Source organism: Cydia strobilella, chromosome 18, assembly GCF_947568885.1.
Source record: "Cydia strobilella chromosome 18, ilCydStro3.1, whole genome shotgun sequence".
Classification (NCBI taxonomy): Eukaryota; Metazoa; Arthropoda; class Insecta; order Lepidoptera; family Tortricidae; genus Cydia; species Cydia strobilella.
Window position 1 is genome coordinate 4155353 of NC_086058.1, and position 22817 is coordinate 4178169.

A 22817-nucleotide genomic window follows, 5' to 3' on the forward strand; every position below is an offset into this window, starting at 1 on the left:
ACAGCAACATAAATGTGATTGATCGTCGGTTCAGTTAGCACAACTTGGACTTTATAATGGCGAAGGTCTCATTTCAATTCCAGTCACGCAATACCACAACAAAGGTGAAATCAAAACTAATTAAGACGTATCAAACACAACCCTACGCCTTGTTATACAAGGTTTATAATCCAGTGACAGGAATAATTATGAACCGGCATAATCGAAAGCGGTCGTCAAAATGTCCTAAATGCTACTCGGAGGTATGAGAATAAGGATTGCTATAATTTTTTTCGAATTATAGCGATGCAAGCCGGCGAAGTTTGATAGCGTCACGAAACTTCGTGTCGATGTTACTAAACCGATGTTTAATTTATAATTATAGTGTAGTAAGTTATAATTATAACGAATGCCATTTAATATGTCTAGCAATCAATTTAATTGATTCCATATTTGTAATGGTTTTTTGTAATTTTTGGTTAATTTTATTGCTTGTAAAAATTTACATGTAAAAGTGCCCCTGTGGACTATTTGCTGAATAAATGTTTGATGTTTGATGATAACTTTTTGGTGATGGAAAACTTCAATTTATATAGGTACATTAAAGAACAGAGAAAGCTTTTTACTCGGTAGATGAATTTATAAATCGAATAGACTAACATAATATTCTAAATGCCTGTGACATACTGTTATATTTTATAATTTAATGATGTCTAATAATTTAATTGGATAAGTCTAATGTAATCCTATTTCTACATGAATAATGACATATTTATAATTGTATATAAAGTGTGCTAAACAGAAAATGTTAAATGACGTGTAACGCTTGTTATCAATAAACGATTGATTGATTGATTGATGGATTGATTAAAATATCTATAAGAAAATCAGACAGCATTAGTTGTCACATAGGCCGCTAGCTCTTTAGATCGTGTTCAAATTAGGACTCGGCTCTTATACGCTTTTATTACATTTTATAGTTATTTAAAGTTAAGCTTGAAATAAATGCATCTCAAATATTTTAAACCCCGTCCTAGTTTGCCCGCCGGCTGACCTGAATAAGAAAAGTACAATGAAACCTTTCTCATCGTTAACTTAATGACATTGTAAATACGTAATTTTCCAAACTACCGGCCCGTGTTTACCTACTAGAATTATGTTATTATATATCAAGATATCCAAAACAAAAAACACATTTCGTTGTAGGTAATGTACCGTACGGTGGAAGAAGGATTCTCCATACAAACGTAGTCTCTATTTCAGGCTTTTTTTATGGAATTGTTTTTCGCTTTTAAATCTTATAATAGTCAAAAATCGAGAAAAGGTAAACAAAGCGGCATAGGTTAGGATAATATACATCAAATTGTGTATACTCGTATATTCACCCTTTTCATTTAACCAAAAACCAAATAACCTGACAAGGTAATGGGTACTTATATGTTCAAATAGAATAGAGCGTACGAGCGTAATTTTTTGAGCTGAGAGTCGCGTAATTTCGATTTCTCAATTTCTGCTGCATTCGGTTTCATAAAAAACGCCTATTTGGTTCACAAGGTGACGTAAAATGAGTTGAAATTACGCAGCTCACAAAGTTTCGCTCGTCTGGCTTCACCCTTATACTTAAAATCCTAAAGCCCATCGAGAAAATCTAATAAGGTTTGTGAGTCGAACCGTGAGGCGAAAGTGCCACACTCACGTGTGAAACTCCGCATTCTGGGTAAGTGTGTAGCTTGCTTAGGTTCGTAAAGAATTGAAGTTTCTTCCTTTGTTACATTTTTAGAATTCTCTAGGAATTTCATTCGGTATACTTTCAACTACAGTAAGGCTCCTTTGAGTTAGTCTTCGCCGTACAATTTAGAAGTTCGATATACTTACAAGCAAAAACTTAAAGTAATGATTTCTTAGACTTTGAGTTATTACTTTATTTTGTGTTTTCAATGCTTTATTTATGTTTTAATACCGATGAACTTTGCCATCACATTGTGATATGATGCGTTCGTTGTTTGTTCGTTTGTTTCCTCCTTTTGAAACTATACCTATGATAAAACTAACACAACACTAGTTAATACACTAGGTTCTTCACTTACTACAGTAAACAGTTTTAGGGCCTGTTTCACAATGTCCAAGTAAAGTATGGGATAGCTAATTAACAAATAAATTAACTGCCAGATAAAATTTCCTACAAAAAAAGCACTTTATCCAGCAGATAAAGCTTATTTGGAGATTGTGAAACGCCAACAATGACTTTATTCGTCAGATAAGTGGCAAGTAGCTAATTCAGGACTTTACTTGGACATTGTGAAACATTAATGTATAAATTGTTGTACAGAACTTTTTTCCTGTTTAAAACTTTGCCTATTAAGTTTAATAATCTGTCGTTAAAATTCCAGCTCATGTTACAGAAAAGTTTAATCATTTTAAAAATAATACCGCTACTTATATTTAAGATGGCTTTTTAAACTATCGATAAATTTACATATTAAAACCGGGTCAGCTGGTAAATATTAGCAAAACTTTCCGACCACCGAGCTACGTAGCTAGGCACGTGGAAGTAGGTACCTACGGTTGGACGATCAAAGCATTTCTGTTCTATTATTCATAACGCCTACTTAACTGAGCGAAGGTGAATTGAACGTTTAACTAAAGAAGGTTTTGGGCCGAAGACTGGATGCACGTGACCGGTGGCAAATCAAAGCCATTCATACATTGCGCTCGATCGAATGTATAAATAGCCTAGATTTGCCGCTATACTTATATAAACCAGGATATGAACCGTGATTACCTTTTGTATTGTTTTCGAGCTGCCGATATTAATTTTGGAGCTCACAAATAATACAAAAGGTAATCACGGTCTATATCCCGGTCAATATAAGTCTAGCAAAACTGTTTTGTCGCTATATTGTTTTATCATAGGTTTTTTCACACCTCAAATTTTCGTTCTACGCGTAAACTTTACAATTCATATAAGAATCTTGAGAGTACACTAGAGCCTGATTCAGATTTAACAATTTGTTATGTTTTGATACTACCCCGAAGAATCGCCAAGACGAACCACTGTTTTGGGGAACCTCGACACGAGCAAAGAGGATATATAACAGGATAAAGCGGTACTGTCATAGTAAATTTTGTAACCACAGTAAATTCACTGCCATCTATCGACACACTTTAAAACTAAAAATGAAGATTTATAAAACTACGATAAAATGTATTTAAATATGGATAATTTTTTTTTTTATTTGCGTTAATTATTTTTATGATTTTGACCCATGTTCCTTCACTGATATACTGATATACTGATACTGCGTTAAAATTGTTAAATATCAAGCGAAACCGTCAACGCCCTCTATACGAGAGTAGGCCAAAGGTAGTGGCGCCATTTGATCGAGAATCAAATTTTCGTGATTTTCGAGGCACGTTTTTTCCTTAGACTATATCCATCTATTAGGGAGTTATATCTATCTTTGACACGAGAGAAGAACCAAGACGGTCGTTAAGGTCGTATCAAAACCATTACACATAGTTTAGTTAGACTCAACCTTCCAGTCACACTAATTCCAAGAGCTCGACCGGCTCTTCAGTGGGTAAGCGTTGTGAATACGTCACCTGATAGCAATCGGTCAGAATTTCTAAAAGTTCCATACGTCGCGGTTTCATGATGCCTTCTCATAATAGTGATTGAATTTCGCTGGGACAGTAGGTATTTGTGATATTTGAAGGTGACATTTGGGCACAGATGACCTTAACGAGAGTCTAGTGACTAGACGAAGCACACGCAACGTAACGTCGGGATGTATTATAAATTCAATATAATACGCGATATAATCCGTTTTCATAGTTTGATTTCATGAGTAACTATCGCGGTAACTGAAGACAATATTAGACGAAGCACAATTGAGCACATACGATAATACCCCGTACAAATTTAGTATGGGAGCGTGATCACATATTTCAGTTTGCGCCCACAAATACGACCAGTACCTACTCGTGTAAATTAATAGTAGATTGTGTTACAAGGGAGCAAAATGACATATTTACGGCGAGGGCGTACGTTGAATCCTAAACGAAGCGATGGATTCTATAATAGAATCCCGAGAGTACCGAGGGAATCTAAAGTAGAATCCTGAGCATAGTGAGGGATTCAAGTGTGTTACGCCCAAGATGGAAATAATTTTGCTACCATGTGACACATACTGCTTTTCACATCACCTATAAGGTAATTATGATGTTTAAAAATATTATTTATAATTAGTCCGCCGGACGATATCAGCCTGTCGGTTAGAACAAAAAACCGGACAAGAGCGAGTCGGACTCGCCTACCGAGGGTTCCGTACTTTTAGTATTTGTTATTATAGCCGCAACAGAAATACATCATCTGTGAAAATTTCAGCTGTCTAGCTATCACGGTTGATGAGATACAGCCTGGTGACAGACAGACGGACAGACACACAGATGCACAGATGGGCAGACGGACAGACGGACATAGGAGTCTTAGTAATAGGGTCCCGTTTTTACCCTTTAAGTACGGAACCCTAAAAATTGACAGTATCGAACAAGTGACAGGCCGATATCGTCCGGCGGACTGGTAATCAGTGGGCCCTTAAGAGCTCTCAGGGTCATTCCTAATTCACATAATTACATAAATCGAGATAACCATGAATACTGCATGAAAATCCCTTTATCGCTAATGCAGGCTAACGATGATGCTTAAATAATGATACCTTTTGAACGGCTAACGCGAAACTCTAATTACTGATCACGATATTCCATGTGTGTTCAGCAGTTTTTTATTATTTCTAAAAAGGCTTATGTCCTTACAAACCGTGTACTATTGGAAGGTCTTATGTTGTTGTAATAAGGATTAAGATTGGTTAGTAAATTATGTCGTTCAGTCCTGCCATTCAGAAAATTAGTGACGTTATTGCGCGTTTGGGTTGCTGTAGTTAGTTTAACACTTACGAGTGGATGGATGGTTGGCAATCCTCAACTGTGCGCTTTTCCAGAAACCTGGCCTTATCCTGACCTTACCATCTCATTCAACGTGCACATACACACAGCGTGCGGTGTCAACCGAAAATCGAGACCTAAGAGCGTTTTCACATTATACGATCCGATATCGGATGTCGGAAGAAAGTAAAATGTATGCATTTATTAAATCATTATTACCTACTAAAAAACGACAACGCAAAAAAGGCGGACTTAATGCCAATGTTACTCTCCTGCAGCTGTTTTTGTCATAGGCATCCGACATCCGATATCGGAAAGGTGCTTCCGATAAATTCAGCCATGTCGGAGTCCCCCGTCAGCTGTCGGACCGATAATATTTGTTTGTGTGCGTATGTGTAGGCATAATGCCTGTTGTAGTGTGCGTGACCGCTAAAGATGGCGCCCGGGTGCGCCCCCGCGGCCTGACTACGCGGATGTCGGATCCTACATCCGATATCGGATCGAACAATGTGAAAACCATGTGAAAATGCTCTAAGAGATTGTATTTACTACCCTGGAAATAACTTATGACCTTTTTGCATTGTGGAGTGCTGGAGAGACTATCGTATTACGTACATTTATTTTTGTACGATACTCAGGCTATCAAATTATATGTATGTACAGGCAATTCGATTAACCTGTTCGATAAACTAAGTTTATTATCGTTATTAAGATCAAAATCATAAACACTGTTAGCAGCTAGGTATTACAATGGCCAATATGGTTTAATTCTCATTAAATTATTCTCATTAATTAAATATTTGTCTAAACCGAAACCTGATTGAGGTTTATTCAAAATGGTGGCCATAAAGATAATTGGGTGCCACGGTAATCCGCTTTATATTTGGAGATTATGTTAAGCCAACGCCTCTTACGCCGGGAAATATTAATATTTTTGGAAATGTTTTCCTGATATTTTTATGGAAATTGGGTAAGCTCATCAACCTTTTCTGTTGTCATCTTATACACGTATTCTGGCAATTAAGAAATTCTATTCTATTCTATTCTATTCAAGACCTCAGTAACCCGTTTAGAAGCATATGACTGGTGGATGTGGAAGTCTTAAGGGTTTTATCTAGTGATGGTAACGATGGTGATTATGATGATCAATATGAATCTGTGAATAATTAATAGAACCAGCCGTTACTTTGCGTACATCCATATTAATTAAAACAAAAATATGATTTTACTAATCTGAGAAATAACGTGCTATTTAGTCAATCACTTACCTACTTACTTTTCGCATGCAATTTCAATTAATGTTCCCTCCCTCCCACCGCAAATATATATACGCAAGTAAATAATAACAAACCACTGCCAAAAGCCTACTCCTACCTACTCTAAATCTGGAAGAGATTACTCTTAAGCGATAAGTCCGCCTGTTGTTACCTCTATCCAATTGTTATGTTTCTGTACATGTATAGGTATATTTAAACTGTGTGAGGTGTGCAATAAAGAGTATTGTATTGTATTTTCTACAGGAGAGACGCGAACCTAATTTCTTTGTATGATCAATGTACAATTTTGCACCAGGGTCTCGAAGGGGAAGCAAGACCAAATACCGTGTTTAATGATAAACAGACAACAGACGTATAGCAACGTATAGGTATTCATTCTACTACTAAATCTCCACACACACCTTCAATTTTTTTTTGACATGGAAAATAGAGTCGGCCGGACAATTTCCCAGCCCTATTACTCTTTACCCTAACACACACCCTCCCAATAATACAAAAACCGCAATTATACAACTATGTTGAACTAACGTTCGCTAGTTTGATGGAGGTAACAGCGCCATCTACCGGGACATTTGGGTAAACAGTTTGAAGCTTTGAACTAGGCGTTTTATACAATCTATTTGACTCAATTATAAGTGTCTCTGTCTCAATTGTTTCACAACTTGGCTAAAGCGGAAAACTACATACCAAATTAATTTTGTATCAAGCAGAAACTTCTGCGAACAATGATATTAAGTTTAGAAATAAATTAAAAGTGGAAAAAATCACTTGTCTTGGGTAGGACTTGATCCCACGACCACCGGATCGCAAGCCCGGTGCTCTTCCATCTGAGCTACCAAGACCTCAACCAATACAGCGAATATTTCCACCATATATGAGCCTTAGGGAGGCCCTGTCGACATCTATACCGTAAGAGTGTTATACTTCTTAAACGGCTTATGCGGCAATAGGGACCGTGCGCGTTGGAGGGTCTGCCATCTTGTGGCCTGAATCGGAACCATAAACATGTACATCACATGTACATTGACACTACACGCCAAAGCAAGTGATGCCATCTGGTGGGCTACTTTGGAAGCATAAACTATACATTTACGCCTCGCGCCAAAAATCTGACGTCTCCTATGCATACCGGATCGGTATTGGGTTCAAGTCCCACACAAGACAGTGAATTTTTCCACTTTTAATTTGTTTCTAAACTAAATACCAGCCTTCATTATAAGAAAGCGGCCACGGTATTACAGTTTCAATTAAATAGTTAGTCTTCAGAAAGCTCTTTGAGTTGTAATTAAGTTTCTTACCTTCCGACACCGCATTTTGTTGTCGACGTCTTAACGATTTTAAACCTACTAATGGATACAAGTATAACTTTAAAGGTAACAATAAGAACACTTAAGTTGTGTTACTAAACATCTGATATGAAAAATTGTTATTCAAAATAAATGATTAATAAATATTCTGTAAAGGCGGACTCATTCTTTGCCGCTAGAATATTCCCGCGTTTAAATCCAAGTAATATTTCACACTTTTCCACACCTAGTGTAGCGCGTTGCGTCTGTTGTAAGAAAAATATTGGCCCTAGTGTTTGCTCCATTTCTCAAAACACCTGTTCTATTTCAAGGGGATACAAGCTTACCTCATGTTATTAGTATAGGAATAAGGAGAGGAAACTGTGCCAGCATCTTTGGCATCATGCCATGGGCTCTTTTATCTCACTGGTTGTAAACTTAGGTTTAAATTTGAACTTGGTTTGGCTAAATAAATCTATATATAAAATAATATTAAAATATTGTTCTTGAGAACAATGCATTCGTATTTATTGAATTGAAGTTGAATACTCTAAATGATTCTTAGAATAGATGTTACTTCATATGACGAATACTATGTAGGCTTACCTATTACATATCTGTACCTACAGATATATGGTGCACAATAAAGAATATTTACTTACTTACCTGTACCTATTATATGTTTCCCTATGAATCCTATGATAACAACCAATATACTTACATGAAGTAATTAAGGAAACGTTAATAGTTATATCACAGGCAATTTCGAAAGCTGCTAGATATTTCCCTATTAAAGAAAATGTAGTCAATAATGTTGTTTACCATCCCTAAAAATGTAACTTGAAGTCAGCTCCCAAAAACCCCCGTATTAATCGTGGTTATACTCCTTTAGTTCGTAGTTTGGTTCTCTGCAACAAGTTACTCAAGAACTTTCAAAGTTATTAAAACCTAGAACGTTATATTTTATGGAACCCTAAGTAGCTACAAAGTATGCCTGCATGACAAGCGGGTCGCTCTCCGGGCGCGGGCTCTGAATTTTTGACAACTAACTGAAGGCATTATTCATTTGCACCTTTGCAGTACCAGACCAGGTATCATTTTCGAGCTATTTCGTCAAAAATGTGTAAATTTTTGGGACTTTTAAGTAGTTATTTTTTTAAGCGAGTATGTACACCCAGCTGCAAAAGTGGGTGGGTATCCACTTTTGCAGCTTTATGAATGTAATTACGTACGTACGTATTTTGGTGCTTAGGCAAAAATAATAAGTCTTTTATTATTGCAGTAAAAAAATATTAATAAATGAATTGCAAGAGATGTGTCTTACTAAAACTGTAACGTTAACATAAATAAAAAAATGATTTTTTTTAGGAAAACATCGTTTTATTAGTAATGAGCGTCTTTAAATTTAATAGATTATTATACTTACATAGGTACATTAAAGTGGCCAAAGCATACAACATTAAAAAAAATTAGTTCTATCCACTATTTACCGATATCTAATATTCCTTATATTAGCAGCTAAAATAAATAATTTCTCTAAGAAAAATAATGTATTGAAATGCCGAAATTCTACCCGTATTTTATGTCGCCTTCCTTCCTCATTATTAAGGGACGAGATTGATCGGACGATCTTTTTTCTGACAGTATTTAGGAATTTTCTGTTTATCTTTTGCGTAGCGGAGTGACTAAAGTATTAATACAGAGTAAATACTTCTTATTCATAAAACTGGCACGAAACTCATTCATCATACTTTTTACAGCGATAAATTAATTAATAACAGAAGATTAAAGATTATGAAAACAGACATTTCTCTTATCTGAATAAATGTTTCCCGGAAAATATATTCTGTCATTTAGTTTTCTTATAGGTGCATAGTCAAAAACTAAATATATATCTAGGTATACAGTGATTTCAATAACAAATACAACCCTGCGTCGAAGATGTACGTTTTCTATTAGCTAAGGATTTTATTTACCATAAATATTGATTACAGCTACAAATTATTTACAATAGAATTTTATTTTATTTATTTAGTAGACTTTACAATACGATTAAACTGATCACAAAAGTGTGCTAAGTTGGTCATTACACACGAGGCGATATTGTGCGCGCGAGCTGTAAGCGAGCGCGCAATAAGAAAGCCGATGTGTGTAATGACCAATGCACACGCGTTTCATACGACGTTTTTCAACACGCTTGCGAAAAAAAAAGAAACTTTCATATTAATCAAATTTTAATAGTTAAAACAGTTAGTATTGTGTGTTTCATCTGTCATACTCGTACTGCCGGCCGGCCCTCGCTCGCCCCGGCCGCGGGCGGCGCGGCGGGCAGGCCGGCCGGGCCGCGCACCGCGCAGGCGGTCGGGCGCGCCCGTGCCCGCCAGTCCGACCAATTAAAGAAGGCTTCCTTTCCATACATATTATTAGCAATCAGTTAGCTTCTTAACTCAGTCGGATAATATAATAAAAAAGCACGAGTGGAATAATACACTGAAAGAGCACGCGTGTTTAATATCTAGGACTATGAGCCAAAAATCGGTGGAATAAAAACGTCGTTTTGAGCAAGTGTGTTGAAAAGACCTATATATAGCTAATTAGCTACCCTACCCTACACCACAATATTCCACAGAACGCCAAAACGCGCTGTCAAGCACCACGATTTGATTCCATCAACGTTTGACGCGTGGCTGCATTGGACACACCTTTGCCACAATTTAAGCAGCTTATAATTCCATGACACGCTTACGCTATTCGAAATGAATTTGTACTTTATTGTTAGGTGTAAAGGTCGCTTTTGGAAGCGCTAGGATTTTCAAGATACGCGTTTGTAGGATTTTGGCGTTACACTTGCGTGTCCAATTAAAAGCGTCCGCGAATTAAAAAAATGAAGCGGAGCTAATGAAAATTTATTCATACGGTTGGTAGGCTTTTTTATGTTTTACGCATCATTCGTTAAATTTGCTGAAAAATGATTGTCGTACCATTTAATGAAGTGTAGTAATGAATGTGCTTCTTTATTTTGAATGCAATTTATTTTAGTGTAGAATCAATACATCCCTCCACCAGTAGTGGATAGTATAGGGACATAATAATTATACTATTTTTATACTTTGATCAAAAAAATTGCTGGCGTTTTTGTACACCCGGCCGCAAAAGTTTATGGCCACTTTATGAATTAATTCTATTTATAATGTGCTCGTGCAATATAGCAGCTCGCTGTTCGTAACTAGGTACGAAATAGATACGTGAAAATTAATATATTTTGTCAGGAATAGCTAGTGATGGGTCGTTTAATAGCTAACTTTTACAAATACAAAGGGCAGTTTGTAAGTTTTGATCTTTAGTAAAGTATACATGTTATCAATCTAAAGTCCTTATCTTTCTTTGAAAAACAAGCTCGATATGCTTGGATGCCTTACTTATGACTTACCGCGAAGTTTTGCCTTTCTGTCGTACTTACGTACAAATTTACAAGTGCGACAGTGAGGATGTCATCTCCGATTGCGAATAGTTTTCACAAACGACAAGCATAACAAAGACAGGTAATTGCGTTACTATTTATTTATCTAGACTGTACTCCTGTCAAGCAGAAGTCAGAGGACCGACATAAGTACATGGAAATCGCTCCACCGACAAGAGTCTAACTTAATATATGATGACGATGGTTCGATAGCTTGACGTGATGTACGCGTTTACTTGCGTCGTGTCATTTTGTATGGGATTTTGAGTTTCCAAAATGTCCCGCTTGCCGCGCTGTTCAAAATCCCATACAAACGCAATCACGTCACGCTATCGAATGCACTAGGGATTCTGTGCGGCTACCACCAGTAACGACGCTGACGTAAACATACTAACATACTTTCTATGCATCTCGTACTGACATATTAGTGCGAGCGAGATGTATAGAAAGTAAATTATATACACGTTATGTCAGTGTTGCCACTGTCAGTGACTCATGGTACGGGTACTGGGGCTATACTGCGAAAATCGAAGTTCGCAAATTGCGGGCATTTTTCTCTGTGACTCTAATTACGCCTACATTGGAGTAAAAGAGAAAGATCCCCGCAATTTGCGAATTTCGGTTTTTGCGGTAGCCCCTCTGTTGTCAAGATCGTGTAGCGAGAAATGTTACCCATTTTCGCAACGAACCTATTGACTGATGTACAAAGTAACTCAATGAATGAGGGTCTTGTAAAACAATACCTTCCAGCTTCCAGAATCGAATCCGAGAAAATAAAGGAGCAATCGGATTCCGCTTGTTACACATTCTCTTGTAATCTCCTCGCTAGGCTGTTTATATTCTTACGCCGGGAAATTACTTTTAGGTACTGTTGTTTTTGGGACTTTTAGGATAGATATTTTTATACGATTGAAGGTTCTTATATACCATTCTGATTCAGGCTGCGAAAACAGTGTTACAGCCCAGATTTGCGGTAGTAATGCATTCGGCTGCATTATTGCAGAATTTTTGCGGAACGTCATTTACTCCAAAATATGTTCGGAAATGTTTACCTTATGGTAGCAAAACTAGTACGGGATTTATGGTCAAACTCAAAGAAAATAAAATAAACATTATTGTCCTGTTTTAGCGGACGGAAAGTTATTACTGTATTGTGTTTTTATCTTGTAAAAATATGTACCTAGACTTATATTGACCGGGATATAGACCGTGATTACCTTTTGTATTATTTGTGAGCTCCCGATATTTCGACGCAGTTACATGCATCATGTTCACGGGTGACCGAAGATAGCGGGTGGGTGTCAAAGTTGTGTAGACAGCGCTCTGTCTACCCTCATTCTTGCGCGTCGGCTGCGTTCACTTTCAACGTTACCAACGGTCGCATTCACACTTGTTGGTCCGGTCGCGTTCACACTCGTTGGTCTGTCCAAACACACTACACTCACGGTGTCACTACGCGTGTTTGATTCGGATATCACTGGTTTTTTACACAAACAAATCACAGGATTCCACACATTTGACAGTTTAAACCCATCTTCACGATTAAAATTTTTGTATTTGTGAATTTCAACGGCTTCTCTTACCAATCTTGGTATATAGTGGCGTTCTGTCGAAATGACCTTGGGACTATGCAACTCGATCCAGTGATTTGTACCCGACTCAAGGAGATGCTGAGCAATAGCTGACTTGCGAACGTCATTGTTCTTGACCGCAGCAATGTGTTCTTTAATTCTGCAGGCAATAGTGCGTTTGGTCTGCCCAATGTACGAACTACCGCAGCTGCACTCAACTTTGTATACACCAGGTTTTTCCAGGGGAAAATTGTCTTTGGGCGACCGCAGAAATTGTGCAATTTTCCTGTGCGGGGTGAAGATAGTTTTTACAGAGTAGTTATTTAGTATTTTTGATATCTTGTCTGTCACACCCTTGACGTACGGCATAAACGCTGGCTGTCTCTCAACGCGATGAGTAAGGCGCTTGGTTTTTGTGTCCCGCTTGTCCATGTTAACTCTGTAGCCATTCATCCTCAGGACACTCTGAACATGGTTCAGCTCCTGGTTTAGATGTAGCGAGTCACACAGAGCGTGTGCTCGATTAGTCAGTGATGCCACAACCGAGTTTAACTGTCTGGGATGATGGTGCGAGCTCGCGTGTAAATAGCGGTCCGTGTGAGTCGGTTTCCTATAGACTGAGTGTCCCAGCATGCCACAACCTGTAACATTCAGTCTCACATCCAGAAACGCAATACTCCTTTCTTGTTCCATTTCCAATGTAAACGACATAGATCGGTGCATGCTATTAAGGTATCCTAGCATCAGTTCAGCTTCCTGTTTACCACCCTTAATTATGCAGAACACATCATCCACGTACCTCTTCCAAATTTTAACGGGAACTGGGGGCGCAGAAAGGGCTAGGTGCTCAAAGTGTTCCATCCAAATGTTAGCCACCACTGGAGCCACCGGACTGCCCATCGCTACTCCCTCTGCCTGTATATAATATTGCCCGCGAAACAGAAAGTAATTTGTAGTGAGGCAGTGTTCAAGGAGCCTTACGTATTCTATTGGCATGCCGTTCTCCTGGATCTTGTTTCTTACTACCTCAATGCTATCTTCACCCCGCACAGGAAAATTGCACAATTTCTGCGGTCGCCCAAAGACAATTTTCCCCTGGAAAAACCTGGTGTATACAAAGTTGAGTGCAGCTGCGGTAGTTCGTACATTGGGCAGACCAAACGCACTATTGCCTGCAGAATTAAAGAACACATTGCTGCGGTCAAGAACAATGACGTTCGCAAGTCAGCTATTGCTCAGCATCTCCTTGAGTCGGGTACAAATCACTGGATCGAGTTGCATAGTCCCAAGGTCATTTCGACAGAACGCCACTATATACCAAGATTGGTAAGAGAAGCCGTTGAAATTCACAAATACAAAAATTTTAATCGTGAAGATGGGTTTAAACTGTCAAATGTGTGGAATCCTGTGATTTGTTTGTGTAAAAAACCAGTGATATCCGAATCAAACACGCGTAGTGACACCGTGAGTGTAGTGTGTTTGGACAGACCAACGAGTGTGAACGCGACCGGACCAACAAGTGTGAATGCGACCGTTGGTAACGTTGAAAGTGAACGCAGCCGACGCGCAAGAATGAGGGTAGACAGAGCGCTGTCTACACAACTTTGACACCCACCCGCTATCTTCGGTCACCCGTGAACATGATGCATGTAACTGCGTCGAAATATCGGGAGCTCACAAATAATACAAAAGGTAATCACGGTCTATATCCCGGTCAATATAAGTCTAGTGAAACTAACCGTGAATCATTCAAAACTCTAATATGTACCTAGTAAGAAAAACAAGTCAAATAGCCAATTATTATTACCTACTAGCTTTTGCCCGCGACTTCGTCTGCGTGGACTTAGTAACAGCAGCTAAAGTAAGTATAAGTAGCGCCTGGAAAAATTCTCATAGCAATTATTCAATTTGAGCATATTATGCACACAAATTGGCAGGCACTTCATTAATTATCTCAATTCCACCCCGGTTTTTACTTTCTTAAGGGATGATTTTCGGGATAAAAACTATCCTATGTCCTTCTAAGGGACTCGACCTATCTCTATGCCAAATTTCATCTAAATCGATTCAGCGGTTTAATCGTGAAGAGGGAACACACACACAGACAGATACAGATTTTCGCATTTATAATATTAGTATGGATAATCGCGTCTACACAGGTCAGCAGCAGATATTTCAAGCTATAGGATAGAGTGAGATAGGAAGATAAACCAACTTACATGTCTCGTGCTTACAAGATCGTCGTGTATGATCGTGATTATACTGCTTAATAAAATCAGACTACATAACTTTTATATTTTTTTAAGGATCTTAGGCGTGCACATACAGCTTATATTGCAAAATTAAATGAGGGCTAACGCGTATGAATTCGCCGTTAGGGGCGCTAGTGTAGATGGTGGTCTTTTCCATAGTTCGAAATGTCAAATGTCACTTGTCACTTCAATGACTGACAGCTGTTCTTTAGTCAGAAAGGATCGCAATCTCTTATGGCAGAATTGTTGTAAAAGTGACCGCGTTAAGCTTTAAATAATAGTTCCTAATCTCTCCGGTGGCGCTAGTTAGGCTCTGGGACATGAGTATAACATGAACCATATAAGGCAACAAATAACCCGACCAAAGTACGTAGGTTGTTTTTGGTAGTATTTCGGTGTATGGTGGCGCCGCCTAATTACTGTTTTTTGATGGACACTTTTCATACATAGAGATTTGGCTCCTTTATACAGTCTCCATGCTTTAGTCTTTTGGACCACCAAAATCTAAATCCGTGGGACCACCATCAACACAGGCGCCAACTGGTGAGCAAAAACGCGATAGCCCTCATTGAATGAACGAATATTGAATGGTACCTACTGAATGGTACCTAGTATGAGTTGTGGTTTAACTTTAAAAAAAATATTAACGAGGGAAATTGTTTTTAACGTTTCTGATATGAAGGTTCGATTTGATTGATGCTTGAACACCTGTAGTTATGGTGAAAGACATTTGATTTCAAGTCAATGGTTGAGTTGAGTTATATAAAGTCATATACTTATGTATATGGTTTATTGAGTGGGCAAATTATGTATGTAACTTGTACATTAGTACCTAATATAGGTTGTAGTATAGGTTAATATAGGTATACGTATGACAAAATCTTAAAAACAAAATGTAGTTCATTAAGCTTATTTCATTTACTCTACCGTTGTTGATGCAAATGCAAAAAATCCTGTGACATAGAACGTTAGCCACGAAACTTTTTGACTAAATTCTGTGCCGTGTGTCCGCTCCAAAAAGCTTATAAGAACACTCAAGGTTTCACGTACTTAAAACAAAAATTTGAGGAAAATAATAATATTATCTTCATTTAGGTATGGCACACACAATGTTTCTTTCTTCAAGATGATTGCCTTGAAAGCAGCTTTAGAGGTACTTTCAAGGTAATAACCCCAAATAAGAAACCAAGAGTGACATACGTGAATAAACTCATCTTCAAAATGAATGTATTTCTATCTGTAACCTCCAGTGCTATTATATGTAAGCTTCTCGGACAGCCCTGTATATAGCGTGAGCGGCCGCCATGATTGTATTTCGTTTTGACAAATGACATCGCGATCGGATTCCGCTCGGTTATTGCTCGTAAACCAAGGCTACCAACTTAACTGCGATATGTCAAAGACCCTACAGTATTGTCTTAAGGGTCATAATGGCTTGATGTGAATGTTAATGGGAGGGCTGTAGTCTGAGGTTTGCGGTAAGAAACAATAATAGGGTGAACGTCCATTTTGGTTGGGTTGGACGTAGCGTTCTATCCTAAATGTGCAGAGTCCTTAGAGTTAAACCAAGCTAAGTTGGCAGTGATTTTGATTGCCCAGACTGGGCAAGTGTTATTTAAACGTCATAATTTCATAGAAGTTTGACGTTTCAAATAATCCTTGCACAGTGGGCTATCAAAATCGCTGCCAACTTTTTATTTTTATTTTATTATTTATTTATTTAATAAAATACAGAGTATTCATACAATAATCATAGCCCCGTAAAACTCAATAATGAGTTTGACTGTGGGGTCATCAGTCTCTAGTTACATATGTACTTAACTTAATTTTATAGTAGTGCAATTACTACAAAATATTGAGGTAATGTTAATTAACATACATTTAAATTTAGACTTCTTATTTTCACATCTTATGGCTTCGGGCAAACTATTAAGCAAATATGGTATTCTTTTCCTAAGGGTTCTATCCCCGTAGTAGTTATTAATTCTAGGAACGCATAGTTTGCCTGAAGTCACAGCCTTTGTGATGTAAGTGTGATTAACTGGTGTTAATGCATCCTCTTAGTTTGGTTTTAACTCTATGTCTGATAACTTACAATATCCTATATATTTTGTCCTACTATAACTATTGGTTTGTTAAGTTTGTTTATACTATATTTGTTGATTACTACCAAAATTACCATACCCGGTTTGACGGGTCCAATTTGGTTTGACGTTTAAAAAGAGGACAAAATGCCAAATTCAGTGTTTTTATAAGAACTTTGGCCATAGTTCCATTTGTATGGAAATCGTCACCGCCACGCGCTTTAAATTATTTTTACAGATTGGACCTAGAGAGTCGACCCCACCCCTGCCTTTTTGGGGGAGTAGTCACGGCACGATCTTGTGGCTACCGGGCTAAATCAGCTTTGTGTGATCTAAGGAACAATCGTGCCCAGCGGCATCGCCTGAGACTAACTAAAGTGCATACTGCTCCATACATTTACTGCCCTTACTTACCCTACTAAGTGAAACTTACCTACTAGTTAATGTCGATAAAAATAACACGTAAGACCATTATACAATTTTTAAATATTATGATTGTAATTTACAATAAAATATACTAAGTATTATTTGATGAAATTTTAATTATTTTCAGAATGACGAGTCAATGTCATACGTAACGAACACATCCGTGGCAGCCTCGGAATCCGTGACGTAGCGGATAAGCTGCAGGAAAGTCGCCTCCGGTGGTATGGCCATATAAGCCGCAGACCGGTGGACTACGTCGGAAACAGATGCCTCAACCTCACTGTCCAAGGCCCTAGATCACGCGGCCGCGGTAGGCCTAAGAAGCGCTGGCTGGACGTCGCGGACATGCAAGAGATCAATCTCACACTTGAGGATGCCGAAGACCGGGCAAAGTGGAGAAGATGGAGTAGGAAAGCGGACCCTGGCGCTAGGCCGGGAAAACGCTAGGTCGAAGAAAAAGAGACTTTGGTCAATGACAGATATACCTACATCAAAAGCGGTCAAGGTTTTAACAAATATCCGAACAAAGCCCTTATTATCAAGTTGTTAAAGTACATATATTTTTGTGACTCCAATTTATCTGAAGACTGTACAAAAGAAATTTGTTAAACCCTTTTACCAAAACAACCTCAGCCTTACCAGAAATCCCAGTAATCCTAACATATCTTTTAATACCCCCTAATCTCCATAGCTAAGGCTATCAGCCATTGTCCCTTTATCCAATTCTTCTATCTTGATCAATGGAAATCTGGAATTAGGATCGGACAATTACGGGATAGCAATCGGCCGAAAATGTGCGTAAGTAGGTTCCATCTTGTTTACGCCGGGGATTTGTTATGATGAGGATGGTGGAGATAAAGCCCGTCACAGACGGAGCGATAATATATCGTAATATATCTTACAGCAAGGCATCTTACGATATATTTTACGTACTATTTGACGTTTTACATTTTACAGAGTCCACACACGAAGCTATAATTATATTTTGGTATCTTACGATATACGAATACTTATTATGATATATTTTGTTTTTCACACAATGTAGATGCTAGACAGAGAGTGAAATATATTTTGGTGTCGTTGTCGTGTGTGGTGCTTAGCTATACTCTGAGATATCTGTCAGTATGTCTCGGTATCTGTCGGTATATTATCGCTCCGTCTGTGACGGGCTTTAGCGACTAGATTTGTTGATTTTTTGGACTCTACGGGACGGCGGCATGCCCGACAAATGTCGATCGTACCGTCCGGATATATCTCCGGTAGTTATTCGTCATGATAACTATCCGCAATTGCACAGGCAAAACCCTCAGTTCCTCCGAATAGGTCCCCGAATCGTAGCCAGTTCACCGACGCAAGCAGGTCTACATCGGGTCCCATGAGGGCCGTGTAGCTGCTTATCCTTCCATACCGCCTTGCGGTCCTCGGTGCTTAGTACTACAGGTTTGTGCCAGTTCTCATTTGCCAAGGAGAGCGGCGTGAGGCCCCTGTCTGCTGCCACCACATCACGATGCATCCCACACTCGTTGTTAAGAAAATAATTCCTGAGATTGTACACCTCACGGTTGTGGAGATTTTTGGCGTTTAGGAAGCCGCGACCTTCTCATTTCCGTGAGATGTAAGTACAATCTCATAACAACAGACGAGCGCGGGTACAGCATACGGTGTGTGGTGAGCAGCTGTCGCACATAATGCTTTACTTTACTTTACTAATATTAGAAATAAGACCATACTTAGCGTACAATCTATTAGAGTGTAGATTAGGCTAAGTCTGAGAGTAGATTTTGTAATTTCTTTATTTGAAACAAACAGTTTAATTTTTTTTTTACTGGTACCGTACTCGTAATTATGTGTAAATAATGCTCAAACTGCATGTGATTAGCGCTAGCGTTATGTTCAATTAGAATATTTTTTAATAGTTAATGATGATCATGCAGCCGTGCGATGGCCAAGTCATGGCACTGACTAAAATAACCGACTTGGTATCACATTACATTTAAAAACTTTTTTGTAGTAGAAGATTTGCGTTGAGAGACTTCCATCTTTTTACATGTAATGTTTTTGATGGGATTGAATTTTCCTCCATAGGTAATCCTGAGAGAGATTTCTTCCCTATTGATTTGTTTCGAACGAAAAACATTTAAATTCAGGACACAATTTTTTCACGGTTAAAAAATAACAAGAATAAGTTAAATCGGGTAACAAAGCATCCTTTTACATGTAACGTGTTTGATTGTATTGAATTTTCCTCCATAGGTAATCCTAAAAGAGATTTTTTCCTTATTGATTTGTTTCGAACGAGAAACATTCAAAATTCTGGACACAATTTTTTCACGGTTAAAAAATAACAAGAATAAGTTAAATCGGGCAACAAACCCCTATATTTCTTCCCGGTCTCACTGACCTATAATATACTTGCTACCGGACATCAACTTCGGAGTCCACTATGCTCCGGCTTATAAATTCGCAGCCCTTGTGCAGGATGAATGTACGGGTCTAAGAGATCGATTGCTCCTTTTTTCGGCTAGTTACGGTCAACTTGAGGGATTTATTTGATTTTCCTTGAGGGCTCCTTATTACCGAGATAGTAAAAGGTCCGCTAATTTGTCTTGGTTATAAACAAAGCTGGGATAACTCGGGGCACTTATACTAAAGTGACGTAGAAAAATATTTTATCGACAATTGAATATATCGATGTTACTGTCACCATCTAAATGTTGTACAAAATAAATATATTTATACAAAATCGCTTTGTATACTGCTTCTTACATTCTGAAAAAAGTATTTTTTCGAATAATTTATTTTATTCTTAAACCAGGTCAGTTTTTCCACATTTGGCACTAACTGTTTTATTCTAATCATTTCATATCGTTGTTTATTATTTCTTAATCATTACTCCATCTTCATTTTTTGCTTAAAGTACATAAAAAGTGAAATTTGCCTTAAGTCATAAAAATACCATTAGGTACATAAACCATTACGAGACAAACCTTATTTAATTTGTAAAATATGCCAAACTATTTTAAGCTTAGAATAAATTTAAAAGTGGAAAAATTACTGCCTTGGGTGAGACGTGAACTCACGGCCTCTGCCTCTAAGCTTAATAGCATCGATCGCAGACGTTTCTGCTTGTTAAAAATTAATTAAAAACTATTTTGTTAATATAATGACTAATGGGCGGCTGACGGATGCAAAGTATATATCGACATCTTTTTTATCGAGATCAAATCCCTAGAATGTGCCCCGAGTTATCACAGGTTTGGTTATAAAACGAAACAATGTGAATCAGGGAATAAAGGACAATGTTTACGCCCTAGTGGGTAATGTCTGGCTGTAATCTGGGATAAACAAGATACTTTCTGAGATTACTGCTATGATCTGAGCTAGAGTACTAGATAGATTAAGTGAGCGACCCTTGTGAGTGATCGATAGCGAGTCCTAAGCATTTTATATAGATTCATTTACTAATCTACCGTCTGGGTATGCATTACTAGCTAGGTAGCATATATTCACTTTAAGGCGGTTCCCTGAGCCAGAAGGCGAAAAATCTCATTATATGATCATGTTTTTCTAAGAGGCGTTGATATTCGTAGACGTGGAAAAAATATATGTAGTTCTTGACTATATTATCTTTAACAACATTGCTTCCGATACACGAATTATGAAACTTCGCTCGATACAATTAATTCCCAAAGTAACCTCTAACTCTGACTTTTAATCCTACTTTACTCGGTTATTTATTATGTGATACTATAAACAAAGAAAGAAGAAAAAACAATCTTAACTTAAACAGTAATTTCATAGCTTTAGAATTTCGATATTGTACGGTAACGTTTTTAAAATAAATAAAAACCGACAAAATTCGATCAAAATTGACACTTGGCGTGTATGTTCTTTCCCGTTCTTTCTTGCGAAATGTGACAAAGACAGCGGCAAACCGATGGAACAGCCTTAATACAATCTAGAAAGTCGTAGCACATACATATACGTATTACTATATTAGTTAAACTCGTATAATTTTGGAAATAAATGAAAAATCGAGGAATTAGATAGTAGCGATTTAAACCCGAAGGCCTTCTGAAATATAGTCCAAGCGCAATGTTCTTTTGAAGTTTAGTTCAAATCTTGCTCGTGGCAATGAATTTCTCAGTTTATATTTGATAAAAAAGAAAAAGAACAAAAAATATGAAAATAATTTATAGCTTGACACACAAACAATACGATAGTGACAAACATTTTATAAATAGTCGATTAGCCGCTATCGCTTTACATTGTCATTTCAATGAAAACTAACTAACGTCGAGTACCTAAAGGGGCCTGTCAGTCAAAACAAAAATTTGACAGTTCCGAACAACTGCATGACAGGCCGATATCGTCCGGCGGACTGATAGTTATTGGGCCCCTTAAGAGGCTTTTAACCTTCAAATGGCTGGTTATAACCGTAATAACCAACTAATTTAACCTAGATTCCTATTAACTTCGTTTTTCGGATAGTATTAATTCGAACCACGTATCATCCATCGGCAAGTTTCTCAAATGCTGACAATACTGACATTAAAGGGAGGTTGAGTGATTTCCTCCTCTTTTGTGAAGCTAACATGAAACAAAGTGTTCCATTATACTTGTTATTACATTTTTAGAGGCCATTATCGTAATTAGTGTTTTGTGACGTTTTGATGTTTCCAGGCTGGTATTAACGGCTGGCATACTTAATTCAAACTTTGTAATGTCTGCTATTGTAAACCACTATAAGTATAAGTAGTTATTAAGGATTGTAGCTTCAAAATAATTTCGCATGGCAACACTATCGTTTAAACTTAAAAAAAAAGACTTCCTTCCTTCTCGTTTCGTGAACGTGTCATGTCGGATCGCGCATTTTGCAGCGCTAAATTATCTCGTGGAATAATATAGTATCGTTTGTTTAAAAGGTTAAGTTTTATATTAAAAATCGTGTGCGAACATTGTGGAAGGCTGCTCAATTGGAGAAGTGCTGATCCTGCTTATTGCGGCGTCGACGCTGGTGAAGTTAACTCGGGTTCAAGGAAAGTCCGGACAAGCCGAGAGTCTGAGGATCCTGAGCCAGCCATCGCCGTGAGCTGCTCCATCATCACCAGCTCAGCAAGGTGAGTGCTTCTAACTTCTAACGGTTGACCCAGCATATCCTAAGCTTCGCGATATAACTTCTCGTTTTTCGTCATAAAAAATTGTGAAGCTTCTTGCATGGTTACTCTAAATTATTCCCAACATAACAATGGAGGTACTTACAGGTACTCTGACTTAACCAGTCCTTTGCGATGCGTCCTCTTTGACCGCCTCAACCCAAGTGAACGAGTCTGTCCCCGTTACTCCGTGCCCCACCATTTGCTAAAACTCCCGTGTTGCCAACAGTATAATGTTACTTTCCCAGCTACCCCTGTATTAATCGGGGTAACGTACTAATGTTGCCACAGTAGAATTATTATTTAACTGCTATCTTAAATGTTAACATAAATAAATCATGACAAAATATATTAAAATACAGTCCACGTAATTCAACATATC

The 22817-nt window shown here is 37.9% G+C and overlaps 1 protein-coding gene and 1 non-coding gene across 2 annotated transcripts in view; both read right to left on the reverse strand.

Moving 5' to 3' along the window:
• LOC134749432 (hemicentin-2-like) overlaps positions 1-22817 on the reverse strand; it is a 318341-nt gene that overhangs the window by 99876 nt on the left and 195648 nt on the right. The window lies entirely within an intron of this gene.
• Positions 6970-7042, reverse strand: Trnaa-ugc (transfer RNA alanine (anticodon UGC)). The gene has a single exon. It is a non-coding gene; the product is annotated as a tRNA-Ala (tRNA).